At 37.1% G+C, this 9,747-nt stretch overlaps 1 pseudogene; it reads left to right on the top strand.

Annotated features, from left to right (window-relative positions):
• The first annotated feature begins 8,977 nt into the window (after positions 1–8,977).
• LOC118848715 lies at positions 8,978–9,487 on the top strand (annotated as a pseudogene).
• Positions 9,488–9,747: the final 260 nt, after the last annotated feature.

Raw genomic sequence — 9,747 nt, forward strand, 5'->3', positions numbered from 1 at the left:
ATAGCTCACGTAAATTTTCATATTTGATTCTGTAATAATGAGTAAATAATGATAGTGAACATTTATATAGCACTTCAAGATTTCCATAGGGCAGGTAGGTGGCACAATAGATAGAGTGCCAGGGCCTGGGTTCAGGAAGACTCCTCTTCCTGGGTTCAAATGTAGCTTCAGGCACTCACTAGCTGTCTTACCTTGGGTGAGTCACTTAATCTTGTTTGCCTCAATTCTTCATCTATAAAATGAGCTGGAGGAAGAGATGGCAGACCACTCCAGTATCTTTGCCAGGAAAACCCCAAATGGGGTCTGGAAAAGTCAGATATTACAGAAAAATAATTGAACATTAAGGTTTTCAAAGCACTTTTTATGGGTTATTTTATTTAATCCTCACAACAATCCTGGGAAATATTATTATACCCATTTTACAGATAAGGAAATAGTGACTTGTCCAGAGTCCTACAGCTAGTAAGTATCTAAGGCAAGATTTGAACTCAGGTCTTTCTAACTCCAAGTTATAGACTTTCATTTGCTTAGCTTTTTCTTAAGGAGATATGACAATGGATCTCTGTGACCTGACATGGAAACAGTAAGCCACACTACTTCGAAATTGGGCTGGAAAATTCTGCACACAGACTAGTAGAGGCAACCCTGTGAGCTTTTAAACCAAGTACATAGGCTCTGATTGATGTCTGATCCTGCAGCCATCGGTAAAAAAGAGCAGGCTGTCATCAGCAAACCATTCTGACTCCAACGTAAATATATCCATGTGAGTTGACTATTGTTTTGCTCATTCCATTCCTTCAGTGTCATTTAAGCAATTAGATAACTAAATAAAATTTGGGGCCATCTTGCCTGCTTACATACACCTTTCTTGGATATCATAGCCTTTCCCTTCATCTGCTCACTTCTTGTTCTTTCTCTGTATCTGTCCTCTTTCCTTTTCTCTTCCTGTGTGAGTTTAGCCTAATGGGAAGAGCATTGAATTAAAACACAGAGGATTCAGGTTGAAAGTCTTTTTTGCCACTTACTATTATGTGATCTTTAGTAAATCCCTTAACCTCTCTGGGACTTGTTTTTATTCATCTAGCAAACAATGAGCTTTGCCCAGACCATCTCTTGAGGTCCCCCCAATTTTAAACCTTTCCTCTGAAGTTGACCTTTAAACGTATTGCTTCCTTCCATTCTTCTTATTTAATATTTTGTGCCTGCTATTTAATATTTGGTGTTTTGCTAATCTGGGCATTGATGTTTTCCACTTCTATAAAAAACACACTGAAGAATTTTTTTTTAAGAATTCATATGAAAGAGCCTTAGTTCTAGGAATCCATTTCTGGTAAATGTTTATGCCATAGTCTAGGGTAGATACATATTCATGCCTACTTTTATCATTCAACAAACATATATGAAGTTTGTTCTTTGTACAGAACATTGTGCTGTCTCTACCAGATATGCTAGATGCAGGATGAGGATAAAAAGGGAAGATGTGGTCCCTGCCTTGAAGGACCTTACAATCCAGTAAAATATACAGATGGTATGGCAGCATCCCTATAATGAAGGGCAAGGGAATAATTTGATGATGATTTCTAATATTAGGTACCAACATCAAGGGAATCCCCTGAATCTACGATATCTATGTAGGTTCTTGTATCATTGGTCCAAATAACTTTAACTGAGCTTAGAATCCCTGGCAAATAGCAGGCACATAATAAATATTCATTCCCTTCTACTGACCAAGCCGTGCCTACCTCATAAGCAATTAAAATCGTTACACACTTTGGGAAAGTATTTATAAAAGCAGGCAGAGAATGTGTTTGGAACCAGAGTAGCTGCACGGGAATTTCCTGAAATGCTAAATCCTACTTTTGTGGGAGGTTTAGGTCAAAAATGCAAGAGGCCAAACGCAGAATATGTCTTCTTGCCAAGCTGCCTGGCACAAATATCTTTAATGGAACTTGTAGGAATTTTAAAGTACTCTAGTATGATTTATTCATCCTGTCTCTGTGGTCACTAATTTCTTTATCAAAGGGATAAATAGGCTAATTTGTCCTTTCAAGACATCCATATTGTCTGAGGAAGTATTACTGTCAAATCTTATGACAGAACAATAGGTTTACAATTATAGAAAATGAGGCCTCTGAAATGAGGAAAAATTCAAAACCTCAAGAAAAAATTGAGAATTTAGACCTCCTTATTTACCACAGCTTTATTTCTCATCCCCTTTCCTCTCTGTTCTTTGATTTTACATAGTTGTTGTTCAATCATTCAGTACTGTCTGATGCTTTGTGACCCCATGGTCCCTATTATCCGTGGAGTTTTCTTGGCAAATACTGAAGTGCTTTACCATTTCCTTCTCCAGTGGATTAAGGCAGAGGTTAAGTGACTTGCCCAAGGTGGCATAACTAGTAAGGGTCTGAAGCCAGATTTGAACCGAGGTCTTCCTTATTCCAGGCCCAGCACTTTATCCACTAAGCCATCTAGCTGCCTCCTACATAATTAATTTGTTAGTCATATTTCCTTGGGTCAGTTCCTTATCTTATTCAGTGAATAGGATGGAGAAAAGCACTGAGCATCTTTTTAGAGGGCTATCTGGCCTCACTTTCATTTTGAACTGAAATAACTGACCAATGAACAAAGCAACAAGCGTTTACTAAATACTCTGTATGCCAGGCATTGTGCTAAGCATGGAGGACAAAAGGAAAAACAAAAACTGTTCCTCTCTTTAAGGATATTACATTAATATGGCAGAGACAACATAAACATAAATTGGTATATACTAGATACCTACAGAGTAGATGGAAGGTGGCTGCAGAGGGGAAAGGCTAGAAGCTGGGTGGTCTGGGAAAAGCCTCCTGCAGTAGGTGGCACTTGAACAGAGTCTTAAAGGAGGCCAAGGATTCTAAAAGGTCTAGGTTGGGAGGGAGAACGTTCCTGGCATGGAAGACAACCAATGCACAGGTTTTTATGAGAGGAACAGCAAGGAGGCCTGTATGGTTAGACCATAGAGTGTGTGGAGGAGACTGATATTTAAAAAGGCTAGAAAGATAGGAAGAAGCCAGGTGGTGAAATGCTTTAAATATCAAACAGAGAAGTCTATATTTGACCCAGTTTACTGATTATAAATTTGTTAAGGAAAAAAATTATAAATAGATAACTAAAGTGAAGATGCGTAATGAGACACATAAATGTATATAAGTATTATGGGAATTTATTTTGCTTGATTATGCATACTTGTTATGAGAAATTTATTTTTCTTTTTTCTTCCAATAGAGTGGGGTAGGAAGGAGAGAAAATTGATTTCTGTTAAATTTTTTAAAAAATATGTAGAAGGTATGCTACAGATACAAACTGTTGCATGGACTTTCAGATGGGGTCACTATATTATTGGCTTTACTTAACTGCTCTACTTTGTTACAAGAAAACTCAAAAAGGAGCAGTAATCTGTAAATGTTTGTAATGAAAAAATGTAAATATAAAACTTTATTTTTAAGCAAATATAATAATGGTTGCCATAATCCAGGAGGCAGAATAGTTTAGATATGAAATCAGAGAGGCCTCTCTCCCCTTCCCCCTCTCCCTGGCCTTGTTTTCTTTCCACCATTTTTTTTCTTCAGTTTTCTCACTCTTTTGGTCTCAAGGGAGCCTCTGACCCTCTGGTTTGATGTCTATATAACTTGACCCTTGTGATATGGCTATATATTATATTTGTAAGAGAGAGAGCTAAAGAGCCAGGAAAGACCTATTTGTGTCAGAGCAGTGAGGTTCTGGAGTTGATGGTATTGATAGGTGACTTTCTTTTGGCATCTCTGTTTGTGTTCACATATATTATATCTATCTTTGATAAAGTTTTGTGCATTAGGTTGGATTGCACATTTCTAGAGGCCATAGACGAATCTAAAGTTCATGAAAGGGTTGGGCCAACTTATCTGTGCCACAAAGCTTTAACTGTATCCTTGAGAACATCCCCTGAGGCCTTCCCTCGGGGATATCCAGGCTAGGCTGTATCAAAGATCACAGAACCCTGGCAGTTAGCAGTCATGGGATTCTGACAATAGTGTAAAGTACTATTATAACTCTAAAAGATCTAAAATAACAGAGAAATATCTTCTTCAAGAAAAAAAATTATTAGAAACCTAATCAGTAATCGAAGGAAATAGTCAAATAAACATATTAAAGAATAAGATCATACTCAAACCTCTTAGTTTTCAATAAGGTGGAAACAAACAAATGAACAAAAGACAAAACAGGAAAAAAAAGTGGTTTTCTTCTATGTCCCTTTCCAGGCCTGCTGTAGGTTCTACCACCTTTGACCCTGACAAAAACATACTCCTAAAACTAATGTTTAATACATAATTCCTTGAATATGATTCATGTCATAGCCTACAATATTATGATTTTTAAGGAATTCCTTTCCAATTCTAATTTAGAAATTAAATACAGGCCATTTATTAACTTAATGTAAAAACATTCAATTAAAATACCTCCTGTGTGAACAGTTCATAGTAGGTCATGTTACCAAAGAAATCTGTAACCAAACGGGGAATATTCCATGTTCTTAAATATGCACAAGGAGAATGATTTATAGGGAAAAAAATATTGGTAGATACAATATGACAAAATTTTCATGTAGATTCTTTTGAATGCTCTCTAGCATTGATATTGCTTGACTACTTAATTTCAAAATTTTGAACCAATTTCTGATAGGTGGCAGTTGGTACATGGAGGAGAGAGCTATATTTTAAATAGCTTTGATTACATTTCCTTTAACACTTCTGTGAATCTTTCACCCTTACTTACATGGCATATGAAGCAATTCTGTGGACTTTGTGCATGAGAAAGTAAGGTGTTGGAGAGTGTTGCCCTTTTGGAAGCTATTTGAAATGTGTTAAAATATTTAAAGGTCCATGAACTGTTCTCCTGTTCTTAACTGCCTTCACACTGCTAGAAGACCTTTTGTTCTGCAGTACTACAAAACCTATCTAATATATATATATATATATATATATATATATATACACCTTTCAGCTATATCAAAGGGAGAAAAAAGCTCCATGAACAACATAGTATCAGATATGACCGCAGATTCATAACTGAATTAAATCTAGGTCCTTGCTGTAGCTTGCAAGCTATGTAGAAAAGCCAAGTATCTTAGGGGTTGTTTACTCATGGGCACTTTGGCCGTTAATGAAGGCAGAATCTCTTTGTTGAAGCAGATGATTAGCATTCATTCAATAAACAAATTTTAATCCCCAGATACCAACAGCCAGGCAGAGCCTGTGTTAAAAATTCTGGTGTAAAATGTCAAAGTCTGCCAATTTCAGAGCTCCAAGATAGACATAGATCAAGTCGCTGTGTCCACTCATTTCAAGGCAAGTGGCAAATTGATGCAACTATCCACATAATTTAGGGTAAAAGGGAAAGTAAAGAGCTGACCCCATCACTAAAGATGAGCAGCTAATAATAAATTAACAAATTAACAAATTGTATATCTCTTTATATTTCCTGATGTAGGATCACAGCCCTGGGCTCCACCACTTTGATGCAAGATATACTACATACACAAGCAAAAATGGCACTTGAGATGATGAAATACTAGTATGGCACATGTCATAAGCACCATGGTGAAGTGGAAAGAGTGCTGAACTTGGATCTTGGTTCAAATCCTGCTTTCACCATTTGGAAGTGATGATGGGTAAGTAATTTTATTGTCCTAAACTTTGGTTTTCTTCTTTGAAAAGTTGGTATAATTATGCTAATTGGGAGTTAAATGTTTTGTTATCCTCAAATCATCATACAAATATGAATAATTTTAAGAGGTCTTTGCACAAAGGTGATGCTTTATATTTGTTGATTTCACGATTTGATTTTTGAGTGACTCTTTAAATTTTTTGGTGATCACTTCTATGTTAGAAAATATGTGTGGAAGAAATCTGCATTGGATGCAATACAAATTTAAAGTAACTTCAAAATCTATTTTCAAAATAACTCATTGAGGGAAGATTCCCAAAGAATACAAAAGACAGATGGTATTTTTACTGGAAAAAAAAGACAAATAAGAAGGCATCAACAGTTATTGACCCATATGCTATATGCCCATATTCTCATCTATATAAATTCTTTGTGATTTTTTTCTGTATATATATTTAAGGTATTCTTGATGAAAACATCTGAAGGGAATAGACTTTCATAAAAAATATTTTAAACTATACACCAGATCTTCATATACATAGAAATGAGGACAATAAAGAATATAGGATCCCACTATTTTTATTGTTGATTTTAAAAAATTTAAAAAATTTTAAAAAACATTTTTGAGGGCATGCTAATGTCTTGTGGCTGACATAAACCAGAAAGCGAATTGAAATATGCTATAAAAATCACCCAAGTTGAACTCTATTAACTTTCAATAAGGAACATTTACTAAAAAGAAGACAAAGCAAAAATGATAATAACATGACGTTGTAACTGCAAAGCCAATACGTTCTTAAATCAGAGATACATTCTCCCACCAAAGCACACAATATCCAATATCTACTCTGCTTTTGGGTTGCTGAGATAGAATTATGACCTTTCAGAAAAAAAAAACAAAAACCCTTAGCCTGGAATTTACAGAGCTTCTCAGGTCAGATCCCTTGGCTAAACTATACAGACCTCCTAGACAGTAGGTGTCTGTGCGGGGAAAAGTGAAAGGCAAAGCCTTCTTCTAGTTAACAATTCTGAGCAATGAGACAAAGCCTATCTTCCTCTAGAAAGCTCTTCCAAAGCAGTAGGTGGCAGTATAAGCTTCCTAGACCCAGCAAGTACTCTCTCCTAATAAGACATCTCCACTTTAAGATCTCCTATGAACTCTCATCTCAGATGTTTGGCCTGTTGGTCCAAAGCAATATTTCTTCAGTGAAATGGCTCTACTTTACCTCATGTGATAAACCAAAGTTCAAATTCCTGTCATCTTCATGATAACTAGGCAATATACATTTGTCCCATTCTAGAAACCAAATAATTCTAGAAATCTTTGAAGTCCTCATGTCAGACATTAAAAAAAATAGATGCTGAGAAACAGGACTTTTCATCCCTCTTTTAACCTAGGTACCTTTTCTCAATGGAGTGGCTTTATCTGTGTTTCTCCCCAAATTTTCCCTATTCCTGCCCCTTTCCATCAGCTAAACTATACACATCTGAGAAGGATACCATTTTAACATAATTTAATTTAATTTAATTCTATAATTAAATATTATAATAGATAATATAATTAAATATGATAAATAATGTGTAAATACACAATTTCTCTGCCATCTTCTTACCATATTGCTTGCACTCTGCCTATGATATTCATCTGCCCATCACTAGTATGATGAAGCTACTAAAAGAAGGAAAAGTGGCTACATCTGTGGATTCATGATGACTGATAAAATAAAGTGTAGTTGACTATATTGTTGTGAGGCTGAAAGCCAAAAATATTTATGGTAACATTGCCTAGGGTCAGGAAAATGACCCTTGGTTAGTGCTGACTGGCTTGTTCATTTCAAAAGGTGATGCAGCATGAAAAATGCTAAACTTGCAGCCAAGGCAGGTTCTGCAGGTCAGGAGGCTGCAGTAGAATTTTTAAAATACCTAAGTATTATATAGGGAAAGCATTATATGGAAAAGCAGGTTTTTAATGATGACAAGACTGGCTTATTTTAAAGGACATTGGTATGTGAACCTATAATTGCAAATGGCTTTCAAAACCTTTGCTTTAAGTCGTTCAAAAACCTGACAACATTGCTACTGAGTACCAATGCCAATGGCAATTTTAAGTGCAAACCCATAATGGGATACAGACCCCAAAGCAAAAAACCTGAACCCTATGCCAATCCATTGAAGGCAGAACAAAAAAGCATGAATGATGTCCAAAATATTCTGGGATTGGTTCTACAACAGCTTGCATGTACTGTTTGTATGTGTACTAATATGTAAAAGAGTCAAAGTCATAAAATCACAGTAGAGTATACTACTTAAAATGCCAAAATTGAAATATTGTTTTATCATGAAGAAATACTACATTTAATTATTTGTAAGAAATATTGTGTTATTGTTCAGTTATTAAGTCATGTCTGACACTTGTGACCCCATGGACCAGAGAATGTCATGACCTTCTATCCTCCACTGTCTCTTGAACTCTGTCCAAATTCATATTCATTATTTCCATGACACTTTATCTGTCTCATCCTCTGCCATCTCCTCTTCCTTTTGCCTGCAGTCTTTCCAACATCAAGGTCTTTTTCAATGAGTCCCATATCATTATGTGGCCAAAGTATTTCAATTTCAGCATCAGTATTTGATATTCCAGTGAATAGCCTGAATTAATTTCTTTAAGTATTGACTGATTTGACTTCCTTGCTACCCAAGGGATTCTCAAAAGTCTTCTCCAGCACCACATATCAAAAGTGTTGATTCTGTGGCGGCTCTTGTATGACTCCAACACACACACACACACATGCACACACACACTCCAACACACACACACACACACATGCACACACACACTCCAACACACACACACACACACATGCACACACACACACATATCTTTCAACAGAAACACATATAAGGTTCTGTGTTGATTCGTTGATGAAAATATAGTGACCAGAAGTTCACAGTAACCTAACCCTGTATTTCATCTAGGAGCAATGTCCCAGTATCCACTAATTCAGTGTTTGTGGTGATTTCATAGAACATAACTACCACAAATGATGAGAATCGACTGTAATTAAATCAACTCTGTAAATATTGCTGAAAAGTAAATGCCAATCTACCCCATATACTCACTCTCCAAAAAAATTCATTCCTTAATACCACTCTCTTCTATGCTTCTTCTCCACCTAAGCTACTTGAAGGCATGGGCTATTTGTGCTTTAATATTTCTGTCACCAAAAGTTAGCATAGTGCTTGGAATTTAGTTAAATGTTTAATAACTGACTTCATCCCAGTTGAGCTCCACAAGATGGCTGTTATCTTGTTGTGACATGCTGGTTGCCATTGCCTCCATGCCCACCTGAGCCCCAGAGTCTGCGTCAGAAATGCTATCCCCCTGGGAACAACAGCTAAGGAAGAGATGGAACAGTTCTGGAACAAGAACATCAATTCAAAGCATCCTTTGTCACCTCACCTCACCATTTACCGCTGGCCTCTGGCTATGATGATGTCCATTACCCACCAAGGTACTGGTGTTGCCATGAGTGCAGGAGTATCCCTTTTTGGACTGGCAGGCTTATTGCTCCCTGGGAATTTTGAGTCTCACTTGGAGCTTATTAAGTCCCTGGGCCTAGGACCAACTCTGATCTACATGGCCAAGTTTGCTCTTGTCTTCCCCCTTATGTACCATACCTGAAATGGAATCCGACACTTGATATGGGACCTAGGGAAGGGCCTGAAGATTCCTCAGCTCTACCAGTCTGGAATAGTTGTCTTGGTTCTCACTGTGCTGTCCTCTGTGGGACTAGCAGCCATGTGAAGTGATAGTATATTTTCCATCTCCTCTGATGAAGGATGGAGCTTGCCTTCTCCCTTTCCTTTAGCCACTCTTTCCCTCAGACCAGGGCAGAGCTCTTCTGTTTGCTTAGATCTCAGTGTGTTTTAAGAACTTCCTAGAGTCTGGGTCATGAGTATTGGAGCTGTGGGACAAGTTCCAGTGTTCTCCTCCATAGAGAAAGCTTCATGATAAGGCTCCTGAACTCTTCCTCTTCTCTTCTCCTTGCCCTCCCACCCCCTCCA

Source organism: Trichosurus vulpecula, chromosome 4 (assembly GCF_011100635.1).
Source record: "Trichosurus vulpecula isolate mTriVul1 chromosome 4, mTriVul1.pri, whole genome shotgun sequence".
In the NCBI taxonomy this organism is placed as follows: Eukaryota; Metazoa; Chordata; class Mammalia; order Diprotodontia; family Phalangeridae; genus Trichosurus; species Trichosurus vulpecula.